Source organism: Sipha flava, unplaced genomic scaffold (assembly GCF_003268045.1).
Source record: "Sipha flava isolate LNK unplaced genomic scaffold, YSA_version1 200_pilon_pilon, whole genome shotgun sequence".
NCBI lineage: Eukaryota > Metazoa > Arthropoda > Insecta > Hemiptera > Aphididae > Sipha > Sipha flava.
In genome coordinates, this window is record NW_020272785.1 from 550,840 (window position 1) to 571,089 (window position 20,250).

At 26.6% G+C, this 20,250-nt stretch overlaps 1 protein-coding gene across 2 annotated transcripts in view; it reads right to left on the reverse strand.

Moving 5' to 3' along the window:
* Positions 1-17,503, reverse strand: part of LOC112682209 (mitochondrial ribosome-associated GTPase 2) — a 37,490-nt gene extending 19,987 nt beyond the window's left edge. Inside the window, exons 1-2 of one of the 2 annotated variants that reach the window (XM_025552725.1) lie at positions 17,193-17,503; positions 10,011-10,012 (exon numbers count right to left, since the gene is read on the reverse strand). The gene's annotated coding sequence lies outside the window, so the exon portion shown is untranslated. The remainder of the gene's footprint in view (positions 1-10,010; positions 10,013-17,192) is intronic. The other variant, XM_025552724.1, reaches the window with a different exon arrangement.
* Positions 17,504-20,250: the final 2,747 nt, after the last annotated feature.

Sequence of the window (20,250 nt, forward strand, 5' to 3'; positions counted from 1 at the left end):
GCTATTAAACATTCATTTATTTTAAATTGTTTATGACTAATAAGTAATAACAAACATAGAAAAATAAAAGTATAAACATTGAGAAAAAAAAATTATAATATACTCGATATTTCGTTTAAAAACGTAATTGTTTATTTCATTAAGCGCATGATTGTACAATTAATTATACGGTTTGTATTGCTTATAACAATTATATTTCGAGCAAAATCATTCTAGGTTCATATTAGTAAATTTTACAGAGTTATCGAAAAAAATTGATGATTCTCTCAGAAACACACCAAAATATTTATATGCTGATCATATAAATACTAAAATGTCGCGGTGTTAGCAATTTTTTAAGTACTAGGTAGTTTGAAGTGCAAAACCTTCCCTTATATTTTCCCTTTATTTTTAACTACATGAATAAAATTCAGCTGTTTCATTTCTGATCATGAATTATGTAAATTTAAACGATAGAATAGAAAGCTTTGATATCTACGTTTGTATGACACGATCACTAAGTGAATAATTGTCACGTGACATGTCATTCAAATTTTAATGATATTACCGCCGAATAATGGAATTGCAGACGTTTATTATAACTTGAAATGTGAAGAAGAATACTATGATTTAATAAATAATTTACGTCACGCTACAGTCCACAATCTATGCAATAATCAAATGTTAAATTTTGTAGATTCTTAAATATTTTAAATATAATAGTGATAGTATCCGCTAATGAATTATACAAGTTAAATTAAAAAACAAGTTCTATGACATTATCATCATATTTAATTTTTGAACTTTCTGAACACCAACGGGTGTTCAAAAAGTAATAATATAAATGTTCTTAACATTTTTTTTTTTTTTTTATAAGAAAATTATTGAAAAATATTTGTAATTTTAATCAATCTTCCAATTTTAACATCTAAAAATGTTTTTTAAACAATCTCTGAACTCTACACTGTTTTAACACTTTTTTATTACCGGTATCTAAATTATAGTATTTTAGATTAAATATTGACTATAATTCAAAATACATTTTTAAAATTAAATGATTGATATAAAATTTAGCATTACCATTTAAAATAAAAAAGTCTTATTATTATTTAATGTACAATACACAATAAATTATTAAATTCCAGACACACGAATGCAGAAGAAATAATAAATCTTTCCAGTCGGTAGCTTAAAAAAAAAATTTTTTTGTGAATTATTAGTAATTACTAATTTTAGAAAGTAAAAATATTAATCCTTTCAACTAAAACTAGAACTTGTTCAAACAATAATAGGAGCGTTTCAACATCGTGACAAAAATTATGCATCCCACGGTATAAAATTAAGTAAAAAATAATGAACTCAAGGGCGAAATGTTTTAAACATCCGGATTTGGCTATATCCTGATACTAGTGTAGGTGTTTATTGAAATCGTCAAAGTAAAATACAACCTAGTTTTTTTTTTTTAACTAGGAATGTAATTTGTTAATAAAAATTTTAATCTAAGAAATCTAGGTATGTGAAGACTTAATTATATTGGGTTATTTAGAATTAAGTGAAATACCGTTTTAATTGATATTTAATGGAGCGTAATATATAATCAAAATTAAATTAAGCAATAATAGGAATCTGAGAAGGGAAGAAGATTGCTCTGATTTTTTTACAATGTCTTAGGTGAAAGTTTACCGTTAATATGTAGCATATAGGATTAACAAAAAAAAAAAATCGTTAAGATCTCACCATTTAAACGATTCTAAAATTTTAATTGTTTCACATGTATTATCATAATATTAAATCGGTATTATGATTCGTTAATCCATTACTTTCTTCTAACTTAATTTATATACAATTTCATACGATATATATATATTTTTTATAAATCACAGGTGTTTGTGAAAAGAGTACTTTCGGACACACGATCCTTATCTGATTCTCCTACACTGGACCAACATCCATATAAATGCACTTGGGTGAGTCCATTTATAACACTGATGTCCAACCTTTTTTTCTCAGCGGCCACTTTGATAAAAAATTATCCTAGAGCTGGCCACCAAGTATAAAAGTACGAATAATATCAATATCAATTTTATAATGTTATTTGGTTACACATATTAGGTATTCAATATACACGTATGTATACATAGATTTGATCAGTACGCTCTTTTAAGTGCACGGGTTATATCGTTAAATTTCTATTTGAAAATTATCGAAAATAAAATTAATAAATTAAGAAAAAAAATCGTATTTTACAATAATTTTACTTTTTTTTTTAACATTTTGTTTCGTTTTAAAAAAATCTAACGGGCCACGGGTTGGGCACCACTGATTTAGAATATATATTTATTTTTACAAATATACATTTTTTTTATAAATATACTTTTTAATACAATATTACATTAAAAATAATGAAGAGTCCTTTCCATGCACGATATTCATTCGGTTACTTTTTAACCAATGATATATTTATTTTAAAATAATATGTATATTAAAATTACTTGTAATGAAATATAAACAAAAAAAAAAAATCTAATAAAATGGTCCAATATTTTTAAACATTTCAATTCATGAAATTCTATGCCGTTTATACAATATACATATATGTATAATGGCCTACAAGCTAAGGAAAAATGATATTTTTATAAAAATTGAACAGTATAGATTAAAACTGTTTTATATGAGCTACTTAAGAGTTTGAATGCATATCCTCCAGTATAGTTTAGATGACTAAAAATAAAAATCAATAAAATTCGTTTATAGGCTATGGCCTATAGTATTCCATATTGAAATTAGATAGGTAATAATAATAAAAAAAAATTCAATTCCATAAGAAATAAACAAGAGAATCTACTTTCTTATTTTTCCGAGGCCCTGCTGGAGATTCGTGGATGATCAACTGGGTGTTAATTATCTTTGACACATGCTCACATTGTTTGTCAGCATTATCATATATCATTGTAGAAAAAAAGTCCTAACTTTCTTCTCTTTAACAAATATGTAAAGCACACATAACACATATGTACATACATATATTATCCATAAGAAATAAGTTCAAACAATATGGAATAATTGTATATTTTGAATTATCAGTCAGTGAAGATTGAAAGTATTATACTAAGACATAATATACCGTAACTATCAAGAAAAATAAATAATTTTGAAAAAAGTAAACACTTGTACTTATTTACTTACGCTCAACAGTATCTGAAAATAGTGTCAACACTTATATATAATTACTCGCCGTTCCTTATATTTGTCAAATGACAATATGTTTTACTGTACTGAATAAAAATAAAATATTTACTTCAATTGATTTTTGATTTCATAAAAATAACTAACTTTTAAGTATACACGAATATAAAATTATAGTAAATATAACACTTAAATCATGTAAGATATGTAAATAATACAGATACAATTATTAATAGCAATAATACTATACCAATGAAGGTTGAAGGAAATTGGGAGATAATTTAGCTCCCTCGAAAAATTTAATTGACTCTTCGAATATTTTTCTTGTATTTCTAAATCCGACCGTACAGTAACTAAACTCGAACCCTTCGGCCAAACTTAACAAAAAAAAAAAAAAAAAACTGCTGATCTTATATGCGAACTTAGCAGCAACTAGTTGACGCAAACCGGTCTTTAACACCCCTGAGTTCAAATTTAACATCCTTAGTTTTTTTTAGATCTATCTATAATAATAATAATAATAATAATGAAATACCATCAATTCTATTTTCAGCAATTTCAGCACTCTCAATATTTAAGCTCAAGTTACGTTTATGTATATGAGATTATACGCTTGTACTAAAGCGATCATCCAACTTGAATTTTGGTAAGTTTGGTTTTAAACCATCAAAAATGTTTAAATTTGTTGGACGAAAATATGTGGTACTTTATATACAGACATTTATAATACGTTAAAACCATGTATTTTCCATTCGTAGATCAAAGTTAAGAAGCAATAGGATATAGATGATGTTTATACAGGAGAAAAAATACAATTAAATCATTGGAGAAGTTACTCAGATAAATGTGTATAGTAATCTCAAATACAAAATAACTTATTACATACATATTTTGTTTTATCGATTCAAGAATAAAAACGAGTAATAGAATATAAAAACCCTGTTTAAAAATTAATAAATTTAACATTTACTTGATGTTTATTAATAACTGAAAAATCATAAAAATTAAATAAATGAAAAATATATATTTAATAAATAATATTATTTAATTGATCTTTGCAATAAAACAATTTTCAATATAATTGATTTTTTAGGTGTTATACAATTTTAATCAAATTACACAGCAAGCAATTTCAAAGCAATTTTATCTATACAAATATTTTAATTATAATATTCTATTCAAATAGAATTTGAATTATTTTAAAACACAAATAACACTACAATTTATAATTAAATCGATTTGTATGATATATCTTCAAAGTATCTGTACAAATGTATTTATATACATGTAATAAAAAAACCATTAAAATATACCATTGTAGAATTCCAAATACTAACTTACGCATTGTTATGGGATTTAAGTTTTAGAAAAGAGAGTCATAAATTTATATCATTCTTATTCCCATGAGTCTTAAGATATCTCACCAAAAAGAAATATAATAACTTACGTGATTCCATTATTTGAAGATTTCTTACTAGCAAATTGGATAAAACAGCGCACCCGTCATCAAAATTACAAAAATAAAACTATTTTTCATTTGAATTACTAAATTTAGTATTCATATCTTTCAACTACTCCAAATAGTTAGAAATAAATGGCTGAGTAAGAATAATCGGTTAATGCAATGAATTTATAACAAATATTTCTAATGTACATAGACTCAAATTCCAGCGTGTGCATTATATGAATATTAAAAAATCATAAGACAATCTTCAATTTAATTCATGTAGGAATAATATTATTATAATATTCTGCAATAGTCCTAATTCTGGTTAGCATTCTTGGAAATAGTTTCTTAAGTGCGTTTAAAATGTTAGAACGTTTTAAGACCCAAATCTTATTATTTAAACATTCTCGACAATATTAAGAACTTAAAATACAATATCCAAACATTACAAACACATATATAAGTGAAAATAATACATTACAAACCAATGTATCACGATCGATTTAACAACTAAAACAATATTGCCTACAATTACAAAAACGTTTCGAATAAATAAATTATAATAACTAATATTAACATAGATAATTAAATATTGATAATAACTAAATAAAAATTAGTTCAAATTAATTAATTTATATAGTTAAGTAATCTAAATTATTTAGTAATTTCAACAGAATAAAAGGGAAAATAAAAACCGATGAAGTTAGTTTATCTTCCTTCTCTGATTTTGGATTTATGTATAAAAATAAGTAAATACGTCAAATTTTTCAAAACTTTAAATTTCTAACAGTAGTTTAAGCTTTAACCCTATATTTTTATCAATTAATACTTATAATTTGCACCGATAAAGATGGCAATAAAAATACTACTACGGTCAGAATGATAATGGCGATCAAATATTTTAAATGTTTTACTTACCTTGATATTGTCTCGTATATTGTATACACCATGATTTTTACGAAAGATATCTTATCTACAATGGCTATACAGTAATTTTCTTTCTTAGCATTTCTAGAATAAACTGAAATAGATAGTACTATTTATCCAAAACAACCAATTCTTAATTAAACAATACAAACAAAAAAATATTTTTTCATATATTTCATAGGCCACAGTTGTAGGTTTGAAGACTATAGCCTAAGTTTGCTCGAACCATAATGTACATTCAATCTGACAATATTGTGTAATTATTTACTATTTTTAATTAGAATACATTAAAACAAATATAAAATTCAAATATTTTAGTTTAATAAACTCAACTTCAATAGTATTTTGATATTTTTACTTACAAAAATATATTAAAACACATTATTCAATATTTAAATATATATCATTTAATTCCAAGATTTTATTCGAATGTATTATATATACTGCAACGAATATATTATGCAACGAATTATGTTATCAAAATCTATAATAGACCAAAAACAAAACATTAACAAATATAGGAAAAAATAAATAACATAGATTAATTTCCTTAGTAAACTAAAAATATGGTTTTTAATTTACTTAGGCCCGGTTTTTCAATCACATTTACTCGTCAGATAACTTGAGTTATCTGACAGATAAGAAAAAATTGATACATTTCAATTTTTCAATGTCGGGATAAACCTTATTCGATGGACATTGTTACGGATAAGTTATCCGTTACTTTTTGTATCAAATAAATCTTATTCGACGGATAATTAACAGCTGATAACATAAAAATGGTTAGTTATCATAATTTTTCATATTATTTTAAATATATATGTGTATATATACACAATTTCAATTTCAATATACATGTATTTATTTGAAGAGGATGATTATGAAACAATTATAATATTTAACAATATTAACAATATTAACAATAATAATATAATATTTAATTAATTTATTTAGTTAATATTTAATAATATTAACAATATTTGAACTATCGACGTCGTCTGTACTCTGTATACGAAAGAATAAAACATATGCTGGCGTGAGATGGCCATGATTTTAGGATGAGATTCAGACTTGGAAAAAATGTTGTTCGTAATTTATTAGTTAACACTTTATTTTATAATGCGTGACGGTTTTGTAGATCATTTTTCAATAAAAGTTTTTTTTTCATAAAATGTGAAATTTGTTTGTTTTTTGGATATGTTTTTTTGAGACATGTTGAAAAAAGAAGTAAATATAACTTATATTGAGCGAGAGTCAACACTCAACAAAATTAATAATTATTGATTAGTAATTACATACAGTATTACAATAAATAATAATGTGTCAATATCACCGAACGATTCCTTATCAATTTCATCATTGACCAATCATAATCAAATAAATGTGTGTAACTTGTTCCATAATGAACAGTAACTACCTTCTATTAGTATAATTTTACTGCCGAAAATTTTATCTGTCAGATAGCTATCTGGAGAATAAAATTACATTGAAAAACCGGAATCACTTTATTTGAAAGATTATCCGCCAGATAAATTTATCCGACAGATACGTATCTAGCGAATAATTGGATGAATGAAAAACCGGGCCTTAGAAACATAGCCAAGGATTTCTAAAAATTAATTGATAATATTTTATCATATTCAATCGATTGATTAATGACAGTTTATTGTTATAATAAAGGCTTTCAGAACCTAGCATTCACAAAAAATATTTGAAAAAACAGCACCACTGAAGTATTATATGCACATCTGAACATTTTCTTTATTTCACTTTTATTCTTTTACTCAAAAAAAAAAAAAAGATATAAAACTGCAAAATATCCATATCTAAATATTACGCCTCATCCCTTATACTTACGAAAAATGCATATTATAAAATGTAACTTAAAGATTACATTTCATATAAATTCCATCTACATACATAAGCATGTAATAAAACTAAGAGGTCATTTTTATTTCATTTTATCATTTTACGATACAAATGATCAGGTTTTATTGACATTGTATCTATGTAAAAACGTAATTCAGTTACACACCAAAAAAAGGCTATTCTACTAACCTAATTTGCATAATATTTTAAACAACCAAACTAAGTTAAAAAATAATTATTTATAATAACAAACACAAAAGGTTAGTCCTTTGTTTATTACTTTTGCATTAGCATTTAGAATTAGCATTTAACATAGTTATCCTCTACCTATATTATTATACATAATGCTTGAAGTATGCTATTGGGTCAAAACTACTAGTTAACTAGAACATATAATCATTAAAAACATATTATACAAAAAAAAAGAAATTAATATTATATTTATTTTTAAACAACTAGTACACATTATTTTGATATAATTTTTTTATAATATTTATAATAAAACATAATTTAAACATGAGAACAGAATACAATAACCTAAAAGGATGTGGGGCAAGGTTATTGGTAAAGTTCGTAAATAACATTAGTTTCATTCAAATAAATGATATTATATTTTCATACCAATCATTAGACATTTTAAGGCCCTAAAATATAGTACGAGGCCCGGGGCCTGTAAACAATGCACACCAGTAGCGGATCTGAAACTCATTTTAAGAGGGAGCGAATTGGTATCATAGATTTATAGATACTAACATTGTATTTAATCAATGGTACTAACAATTACGTAACTGAAAATAAATTTCTGGGGAGGAAGGTCCAAATATGTTTTAATATACACATCGACATTTAGGGATTCAAAAATTAGTTTCCAATAAACTGATACTCAACATTAGTAGGATGATCAGTACTAATTTATCAAACCTATATTCAGAGAATTGTATTTAATAATATAATAAATAATATTTGATAAACAATCTAACAATCGCAAATAAAACGGTTCACGCTCGTACAGACCTATAATATGAATGATGATGTTTCAATGATATAATACCATCATTGAAACTTGATAGCCTTATTTTATAGCATAGCAACAATTTTGAGATCTCATGGTATCACCATTAATTTACTTTAGGGTATCGCAAATCTAGAATAACATAAACTCTTGTTATTTGAATGCTGCTCGGATATGCGGTCATAGATGCCGCTTTCGATACTTGGGGTTGATCGTTTATGGGCCGTCCTTCAACCATAGTATCTATAGCCCAGCTATAATAGTCAAGTTAACTTATATAATACTATATAATACCTATTATGTAGAATTCAGTGGAAAAACCTAATCATTCATACAAATCGTGATTACAACTATCAACTGAGATAAGAATACACTGTTCCTTACTAGGTAAATCAATGATAGAGAAAACATTGATATAGAAAATAACGGTTTACGATAGATTCTTTCATACCACGATTTAAGATATTCAGGTTAGCTATCGTATATCTAAATTGCATTGATAGCCACAGATATGTATAATAACTAGATAACCAACTTCTTCTTATCAATGACGCTGGCAACTATTTGTAACTTTGGCAATGTTTACAAATAATAATATGATAACAATTAACAACAATACAAACAATAATTGCCCAACTTACTGACTACTGACCCTTTTTCGACGATTATTGTATATTTTGTAAAATTAATAATTTAAGATAGTGACCTCATGTAGTGTACATTTGTGCACGAATAGACATTCAACAAATGGAGTTAGAAAAATACACTTTTTCTCGTAAGCAGACTTGGGTAAAATACTTTTTAAAAGTATTTAGAATAAATACTCGAATATTTACAAAAATAGTATTCCGCATATGTATTCAAACACTTCATACAAATTGTATTCCGAATACTTTTATAATACTTCTAGTTTTCATACTAATAGATGTCCACTCAACAGAAATATTTGAAATTGTAGACTAAATATATGTTATTTTCAATATCAAATCAATTGAACCAAATTTGAAATAGGCAGCTACAGTCAAGTCCACTAATTCATATTCACTGATTCTTCAATTTAAACTTATATTTTTAGGCGTACAGTAAATCGTCCTGAAAATTTACAATGTAAAATGAGTTGAACTTGACTGGTTCATCCATCAATCATGGTTTAATAATGCATAACTGTATAAGTATAATTGTAATAAAATTAAGTTTATGAAAAAATAATAATATTTTGAGTATATTATGAAATATTTGTATCACGATGTATGATATCAAAACGATTAAAAAATGATAAAACTTTGTAAACATTGCCAAAGTTGTAAATGGCGTCGGGTATCATAATTTAATAATGTTGTATATGGCAGTCGGCCAAGTCGAGTATCTAGTTATTATACATATCTGTGTTGATAGCTGACGGTCAGAATGCGATACGTGTTTAGTACACATTTTCGCCACATCTGTAAGTGTTAGTAGTATGTAGGGTTATATTATTACAGTAGTTATATGAAAAATTTAAATGATTTGCCAAAGTTGAGCTCACTAATTTAAAATCAAAATGATGGAAAAAAAAATGGATTAACCTATCCAAATTTACATTTATTTCACTTCTATACAAAGTAGAAGAGCGCTTTGCTAAACACTGCAAATAAAAAAAACGTATTTGATCTTACAGTTGACGATGCTTTAAATATTTCTATTAAATTTCCATGCTTCGAACATAAAAATAATATAATCATATCTATTCTGTTAAATTTCATTATGATGCGAATGCGCCACTCGGCAGTTCAAGATAATCGCCAAGAAATTAAAAACAATAGACAAAATAAAAATAAATAGGCTCTCATAATATCTCAACTTAAATACGAGATAATATAATACTCGTAATACAGATTTTTGTTTATTTTTTTATTAATATATTGTTTTTTGTGTTATTTAACTGCATTATTTGAAAACATTTTAATATATTTAGATATTTAATTTTAATTTGCTTTTAAAGTATTATTAGCTTGTGGCTTTTGCAATTATTATAGATTAAATACAATAAGTAATAAAAATAATTTGTAACTTTATTGAATTTATTTGAAATATTTTGATACAGTTTTGAAAAAGGTAAAAGGTATTTTGGATTACAACAATATTATCAAGTTTACTGGAAAGACAATTAGCTTAAAATTAAAAAAACATGTTAAATATAGTTGAATATTTATGTCTGTTTTAATTAGTCACATTGCAAGTGACTTTTAGTAGCATAACTACAAGTTATATGAATATAATTATCGAAAAACCTACTTTAAATTTCTTAGCCATTTTTTTCTGTGAAATCAACAATTTTAAATAATGATGAAAATTAATGAATGCTTTATAATAATTTACCATTTGATCATCTATTAATAATGATAATTAGATATTGACATAATGATATCTAAATAAGTATATTTATTACTAGAGTCCGGATTTATATGCATTTGCATGTTTGTACTAAGTGTAGGCACGTTATTTTAACATTTTAGTCTACGATTCATACTACACCGAATTTAAACACCAAATTTTATATTGCATATTTTGAGGGTTATTGCATAATTGTTCATAAATGTATACCTATAACATGAATATTTAATGGGTTTTTAATAAATTAAAATTTTTTTTAAGTTTTCAATTCGTTTTTTGAGAGTAAAACTTCAAATAATCTAAAATATTAATTTTTTTTTGTATTCTCGATTTTAAGTTTCCAAAAAGTTTTAGATCGATTTAAATGATTTGAAATATAAAGCAGCGGATATTAGTATCATTTTTTTTTGTTTTTGATAAAATATTTAGAATTTTATTTGGTATAAAAATGAAGTTTTTTTTAAAAAAAAAAAAACACATTTTATAAAGTGTAACATAAAGCATATAATTGCATATTTAGGCAATTCTTCTTTGCATACTTGCATCATATTTGTCACTTTTTAAATGCATATAAATCTGGGCTCTTTTTATTACCTATATTAAATTTATAATAGTAATTATTAAATTGCGTTACATAATAAAAATCAAAGGATAATACCAATAATTACACAATTTAATATACCATATACGTCAGTTATTCAGTAATATATGACCCTACCTACTACTAGCGCTTTGCACATGTGGTGAAAATATGAACTACTGAACCGTAACGCAGTCCGTGTAGCGTACTAGTGATAGCTTACCTGTATATCTTAAACCATGTTTTATACTACATCAAAGAACTTTAATTCGATAAAAATCATGAGCGATAATAATTATCATCTATTATAATTGTTATCATAATTTTATTAATATTTAAAATTTTGGCACTATTTATACATAATAAATATAGAAAATTGATGGAAATGATATTTATGCATCCTTTAAAAATTCCAGAAGGTACAAGTGCACCCCTTTGCATCCCCGATATTTCGACTATGGAAATAATACTACATTTATATGTTAATAGACAAAACCTTGAACAAAATAAATATAAAACAAATTTACATCAACAATTTATAAATAATAAAAATTACATAAAACATTGATTTACAAAAGTTCAAAATTTACTGGATTAATACTATTGGGATCATAAAAATATTAAAAACAAAATCAAAACATAATACTACTATACCAGTAGATAATTTACTTACCATTCCCTATATTCATTTTAGATTTCTTATTAAAGAATTGGTATAAAGTTCTCCGTGTCATTTTTCAAATAGTAACTATATTATATTTTTGTTTAATAATTTAAACAGTAAAGAAATATAAAACAAAAATATATACATATTATAAAACATATATATATAACAGATTGATACGGCGGTGCTAATAGGCGATAAAATGATTTTATCTATTATCGTAAATTTAATCAAAAATAAACAATAAGCAACAATAATTGCGGTTATAACCAATTTGTTTTGAACAACATATTATCATAGATTTTTACTTATATATATCGCATAAGGTCTCTGCATATTATATTGTTATTTGAATTCGATAATTTGTATTGATAATCAAAATTTATTAAATAAAAAAAATTGATAAGATATTCAAAAGAATACGTTTTTTCGTAAAATGTATTAAGTTTGAAGTTATAGTTATGATTTATTAATTTCATATAGTCATTATGGCATAGAGCTTTTTCGCGGAACAATATAAAAGCCCAGGGGAGGGGGAGGGTGAATGCCAAGTCGCCCCCCCCTCAAATCCACCACTGATGCACACTATGTATACCCGGTTTTTACGCTAATGCATACCAATACAATTTTACATTTTATAAATAAACTCTTTGGTACAAAGTTAAATTAAAAATCAGAAAATTATTTGATAAATAGAATAAATAATTTTAAATATGTTTGCCTCTATTGATGATTCCATATTTTATATTCATTGATCGTTTCACGGGGAACGTTGTAAAACGTGTTCATTCCCTATTTGGGGTGCTCCTTAGCTTATACAAACTCAAAGAGTCTTGTTCAAGGTTACGTTGTATAAGGCTTGCTAATATTTAAAAAAATATTTCACCAAAACACAAATAAATAGTAGCAGTATTTATACTTATAATACAAGAAAACAAACGTGTATTTATATATTATTGTTATTTATTACTATTATTTATTACTATTTACGAGTTTAAGTTCTAAAATAGCATATTACAACAAAAAACTATAACAAATAGTTACAATAAATATAACAATTTAAAAATAATTTTATATTTTATAATAAAATTATATAATAAGGTTTTTTTTTTTTTATCAAGCATCTGATATTTTTCGATCAATCAATCATAATATATTTTATAACTTAACAACAAAACTTATTTAGTTATAAATAAAATAATAAAATAAAAAAAAAATTAATATATAGTCAATACTCAAAAATGAATATATAATAAATAAATGTTTATAATATTATATTATTTATAATTTATATACAGAAATAAATAAATGCGTAGTCTGTAGTATTATTATATGTTTGGAATTTAAAATTGACCATCGGGTATATACATTGTTTATAAAATCGCTACTATGAATCCTATGTATTCATTTATAATTTATTTATTTAATATTTTAAAACTAATTTATTTTAACCATGCAAAACTAAAAATATTCAAATAAATAAACTGTTCACTAGCACACTTAATTTAGAACCGGGTTTAGAACTATAGAAACAATGATTTATTTCGGAGTTAATAATTAAATAGTAAATATTCTAAATAAAATAAAATTCAAAGACGTAGTCCTCAGTCATACCATAAATTCAACGTCAACCCTTTGATGTTCATGCCACCTTTCTTGCTGTTGTATGATGTCACTCCCTCCTTCATAATTACAAGATTAAAGAACAATGATTGTACTAATCTTTAGTACATCAAGTAATCAACATTTCCTTTCATATTAATTAATTTATTTATAGAGGAAAATATTGAAATTTCAAATGTTTAAAACCAAGTATATTATAATATTATATTAACTTTTTTAAATATTTAATTTTAAACTTATTACAATTAAATATAAATTAATCAGAGGGTTGGTATTGTTTAGCTTAAAGTAATTTTTTAATGTTTGACGAAAACAGTGATAATGTGCATAAATAAATTAAGGTGAAAAACGGTTTTTATATGTTATATAACAGGGGTGGCCAAACCGCGACTCGCATCTTATCGTAACACTTTTACAAAAAAAATATTTTTATATGAATTTATGTATTTGTAAAAGTATATTTAATTAAATTACAGTGTATCAAAAAAATTAGTAAAAATAGTATTCTTGATATAATTTTTCTTTATTGACTATTTTTTTATTTGTTGCGGGTTTATTTTGCTTGTAAGTTTTTTTAAAATCAGGACTAGATGTTGTTAACGTAGTCCTTAACAATTCCGTTAAATGATCATCCGTTAATGTTGATCGATGTTTAGATTTAATCATTTTCATGGTTGAGTATAAAGACTCGCAAAAATATGTTGTTCTGAAAATCGATATTAATTTTTCAGCGCAGAGTAATTTTTGAATATTTAATAACAGGCACATGTTTCCATAAAAATGGACTATATAAAAATAGAGTGGGCTTCTACAATGAGAACCTAACTGAAAAAAATAACAAATAAAATAATATAAAACTAATTAAAATTAATAGTTGTTATTAGTTTAGGATCAACTACACAACATTAACTGTGATAATGATCTAATGAAAATATTTCCAAATAACAACTTATTGGTTAGGTTTTGTACACAAAAAAATATTTAAAACCGATATGTTTTTTATTTTTTCATCTAACAAATTACGAACAAAATTACGCCTTGAGAGGCTTATATTACACTTTATATACTATTGGTGTTTCACATAATTTTAATATCTTCAACAAATGTAGAGCACTTGAAGTTCGAAAACTTAAAACAATTGTTACATGTGTTCAAAGAAACATTTTCTGTGCTTGTTATTTTAAAATAAATATCAATGCATGTTGAATTATAAAACAAATTCGCGAGAGTACCAACAACATGGTTCAATATACATGTACCCCGTCCGATATTTTATTACATTATTAATGAATGTGTTAAAAATATTACATGATGATTTCTTATACTTTGTTTTAATTATTAATAAATAATAAAATACAACAGTAATAAGCGAAAAATTATTACGATCGAAAAAAACTATTTACGGACTTTTTCATATGGACTTGATCGTATAAATTACCTAATTGCATCATTACGTAAGAATGTATGGTATAATAATATATAATACATTACAAACTTCAATGGTCAAGATTGTATTGAGGACACTCCATCAAAAGGAGAAAGTGATTAAATGCATGTAAAATTAAACATTTTACATTCTAGGGTAATTTATTATAGGTAATCAAATTATGAAAATATTAACTAATACCTTTATTTGAATAAAAATATACAATTTTTTTACATTCCGTTAAAATTAGATTTAAACGTATATACAAAGTTCACAGTAATGAAAATGGATCGTTATGCAATATTATACATAACACAATAATACAAAAATCTTATAGGTATGATAACCATTAATATATGCCCTATATTGACTTCGTTTAAGATTACATTACTCTGACTACTGCAAATAGATACCTATGTATGACAGTATAAATAACACACCCAAGTTGATTTATTTTCTCGGTCAATTTATGATTTAAAATATGTGAATCATTTACATATATTGCAAATCCAACAGCATTTTTACGAAAAAAAAACATATTTTTATTAATGTTTACGACGATTTTTATGTTTTCACTAGTTTTTACGAATCTTAACTTCAAATCATAACTATTACATTGTACTTGACATTTTGTAAATACATCATGTACATCAATTATATTAGATACTAAAATACTCATACTCAACATTTCATAGAATTAGATTCATAAAATTCACTTTCTCCTATTAAAATTACCGAATTTAGTAATGCTGTGGACATTATAACTGAAACGTGAATATAATTTATATGATTGAGTATTATAACTTTGTCTTGAACATTCAGAGTTCAGAATGAACAATAGAAATATTTAATAAAAACGTAAAAGGCTCACATTTTAAAATATTTTAATTATATAAAAATACAATATACCTACACCAACAATACCTATAACCAAATAATTTTATTTTATTCTTTAACCATAATCATATTAGATCATATTAGAGATGAGGTTCATTGTTTAATGATAAACTATATTTTTGGTTTCTTTTAACGATTAAGACAAGTTGTCTAGTTACCCAAATGTATTACTGTTTCGTAGATTCTTAATCACTAATTATACCTACAATAAAATAAAACAAGTTCAGATATTAGCTTATAATTAACGAGCCAAAAATAGTTTTGCTTTTAAACAATGTTAAATCTATCAACTGTCGACCGTAAGCCCTAATTTTTTAGTTTACGACTGATTTAATGAATATGAAGCGCATTCAGAAAGACATTTTTTTATAAATTATGTACAAATACTGAACAGTTTGTTTATTTATTTGACGCAATACAATATGTGCAATCACAACATAAAATCAAAGATTGATGGAATATTTATTTAAATCAAGCGAATAACCTATTGTTCTACACTGATATTAATAAACTAATAGTATAATGTCGTAAGTTATTATATTGTCACGAGTGAAACTGCAACCATCCACGTAGGTTTATCGCTCTGGAAAATCGGTTCGATAACAACTTCCGTGAATATGATTATCGTAATGATCGGAAGAAAAAAAAGGTTAAGTCGATCGCTAAACATTGGTCGATCGACCGAAGAGAATGAATGGAACGATGACCAAATTTGGACGGCGGACAAAAGACGCAAAAAATCGGACGCACGGGAATCGTGAGTGCCTAAAGCTGCTGCAGACTGCGACAGCGTCAAAATCATTAACGGCCGGGTCACGTGCGATGAAATTCTTATCAACGGAGGAAAGCGCGCGAGCGAAAAGCCCAGGCGGTCGATCACGTGCCGGCATTTGTTCGGCCAACGAATGCGGTACGAGAACGCTGTCCATCGTCGTTTCGGTTTCTCGGCAAAAACATTTTGCGGAAAACAAAAAAAATTTAAATCGCCAAGCAATCTTCGTTACGTACACTCGAGACTAGACTTTTCCCGCTTAACAACATCACTCGCATGGAAAACGTCATGATTGCTACTACTCGTCGAACAGTGTCTCGTTTTCGGCGTTTACAAATTATAAACATTTACATAAATTTGACTCTGGGCCCATCGTAAAACGTATATATAATAATTACACCACTATCACTGGAACAATGATAACAACGACGACATACCTTTTATTCCGGACGCCGCGTTACGTACAAATGATAACGCACCGCTGAACTGCAAAGCCCGCTGAATTCTCGTCCGGGTAGTGACGTCCCGTTTCGGCGGGGTCGTCTCGACGACGAAACGCGATGTTTCGCGGAGAAAAACTTATATATACATAAACATATAAAAATAGACAGTTAGATAGATAAATAGACAGACGGTTAAGTGCATATAAAAACTTCGCGTCGACTACGGGTAACCACCAGTACCGACCGTAATAAATGGTATCATCACAATCACGCAACAACGGTGACTGCGGCGCGCGGTGGTATTTAACCAGGTCCGCGTGGTGGGGAGACCGATAATTACCGGGCCAACGGCCATGCTGCAGTGAGAATTCCATTCATCGCGTGCGCCACTGCTGCCATGCGACGTTGCCAATGCGCAACGATGATTCACCGCGGCTGTATGTCGTCCGGGTGAACATGCGACGAGGGCCGGCTGTGAAAAGGGTGCTGGTTACCAGTGTTTTCGGCGACAATGCTTCACAATTACACCGCCACTCGACTACGTATGGTTATGGCGGACATTACAATATCGTCACACCGACCATTGTCCGCTCACGTTACTTGTTCTGCTATCGTGCGGTGTATCCGTTGGTTTCCCGCGACAAACGCTCGTCGCGGTTACGCGATTCTACACCCGCTCTGCATCGCTTTACCCACCCGACACCATTCGGTTCCTAGATTATCTTAAATTGTCTGCTTGCACGTAAACGGAAGCCGTCCTTCTCGCGTTACATTCATTTTCTGTACGATGTTAAGGTGCGGACGTTCCGTGTGCATCGTGTAATCGAACTCGATGCGAGCAGCAACGATTCGGATTGGAAAACATTGGTAGCAGCTAATATCCCTTCATTGTTGTTCGTTGACCATCGTGTACGGTTTATTTTTTCCTAGCCCATCGTTTTTGTAGTGCCTACTCCGCATCTTTTAATTTTGCCATTAAAATTACATTCTCTGAAATCATCGTATTTCTATCGTTACTTTGTGGAATATTTTTTATGCGCATACCTAATATCATTGATTATAAATATTAATCATCAACACTGCAAACTTTTTTATAACAGTAAACGATATTTTTGATTCTGGAAATAGTAAAAATCTTTTTGATAACAATCCCAATAAAGTCCATTAAGCATAAAAAGTCCACAAATATTTTCAAATTTAAAAAAATCAATATCAACATTAAACATCTCGTTAAAATTAATCATAAAAATAAAAAAACGAGTACTCCGCCGTGTTACTGAAAAATATTCAGAAAATACTTTTTTTCTTATGACTAATTGATTAACCCAAGATCCATTGGAAAATTTATTTTCAATAATAAGACAAAAAAATGGTTATAATAGAAATCCAACAACTCGTATTTTTAGATGTTGTTTTGGAAGCATCTGTTCATACAGTTAAATGAAATGTTCAGATATGTAAATGCAACTGTAAAGATGATGATGAATATTTAAATGTTGATGTTTTAAAAGGATGTTTAATCGATCATCCAACCAATGGCGTATTTAAGGGGGGGGGCGAAAGGGACAAATGCCCCGGGCGGCAAAATATTCTAACTTTTATTATTGATGTTTTCATGATTTTTTTAATTTTCACACCTTTTTCGGTATTGTTTAGTATTTTAAAAAATATTGTTAAACATCTAATAAGAAATTAAAAAAATTATACTATACCTAGTCACCTAGGTAATAGTAAAATAGCAAAATAGGTATATTACATGTATTATTCGATAAGTTGTTATATTTTCGTTCAATGTTTGTAATAAAGACTCGGGTACATAGAATGCGGTATTCACTTTAAGGCACATTTAAAAAGTTTACAAAAGGAGTAAAATTGTACCTAAAAGTGTTCAATGTATGTTATTATTTAGCATTTATAGAAGAAAATAATTTTGTTGAAGTATATCCTTATATTGATATTGATCTAAGGATGCTACTATGTATGTACATGTGAATGTAACATCAAACGATGTAAACTCCATTTGCAGAAGCATTTATATTTATTCCATACTATTTGTATAATATATTATATTTATTATTTATTAAAAAATACAATATTATATATAATTGCAAATATCAAAATTTGATTTTATCATTTTATACTATCTTACATTATTTTTATAAATAATTTTATTTATAATTTGTATATTTACCTCCTCTATCTTACAGGCTATATATTGTAATCGTGTATATATAAACATGTGAGGGCAACTGGTACATGCCCCTTTCAACAATATTAAAATCAATAAATATGCTTAAAAACATGAAACAACGATGAACACGACGAATGCTCTCTGACAGTGGAACATTTATTTTCATTTTATATTTGCGCGTCATGTCTTAGTCTCGAGTTAAAGCTGTATTAGTCTGTTCCAAAACTCAGCAGATTGGTCAGCCGCTAGAATTTAGTGTTCCTAATTTCAGCGTTTCTTCAATCCGGTGGAAGGGAGGTAACTAAGCGGATTGTACTATCAGGAATCCGTTATTATCCGGTTGGACAAATAAAAATTCAGATGGATTTGATAAAAACTACGCGCCAAATTCTAATTTTATATCATTTATGTGATTTGCAAGACATTTCAGTATTTCACATTTTTATAGTATCAAGTGACAAGCACACTCGACAGTCGACTGTGTTATAACATTATTATATTCTGTGGTTATAATGGAAAGTGAAAATATGGAAGTTAATAAGGAAAAGCAAGATTAATAATAAAGAAATATAAATATATTTAAATAATAAAAAAAATTATAACAAAAAATGAGTTATTATTTTAATATTGAAAATTATTACCTTGACTGAATTCCTGTTAAGTCTAAAATGACTTTTAAAGTCTGTCATTGTACAAACTCGTAACTAACATGAAGTTATTAATACAGGCTTTAGTATTTTTATGTCGATTTAACAATAACATTTTTTTCTTATCAAAACAAGTATTCATTTCTTGAAGATGATTTAAAAAAAAATATGTAATGAGATATGTTTTGAAGATTTAATTTATAATTTTCAATTT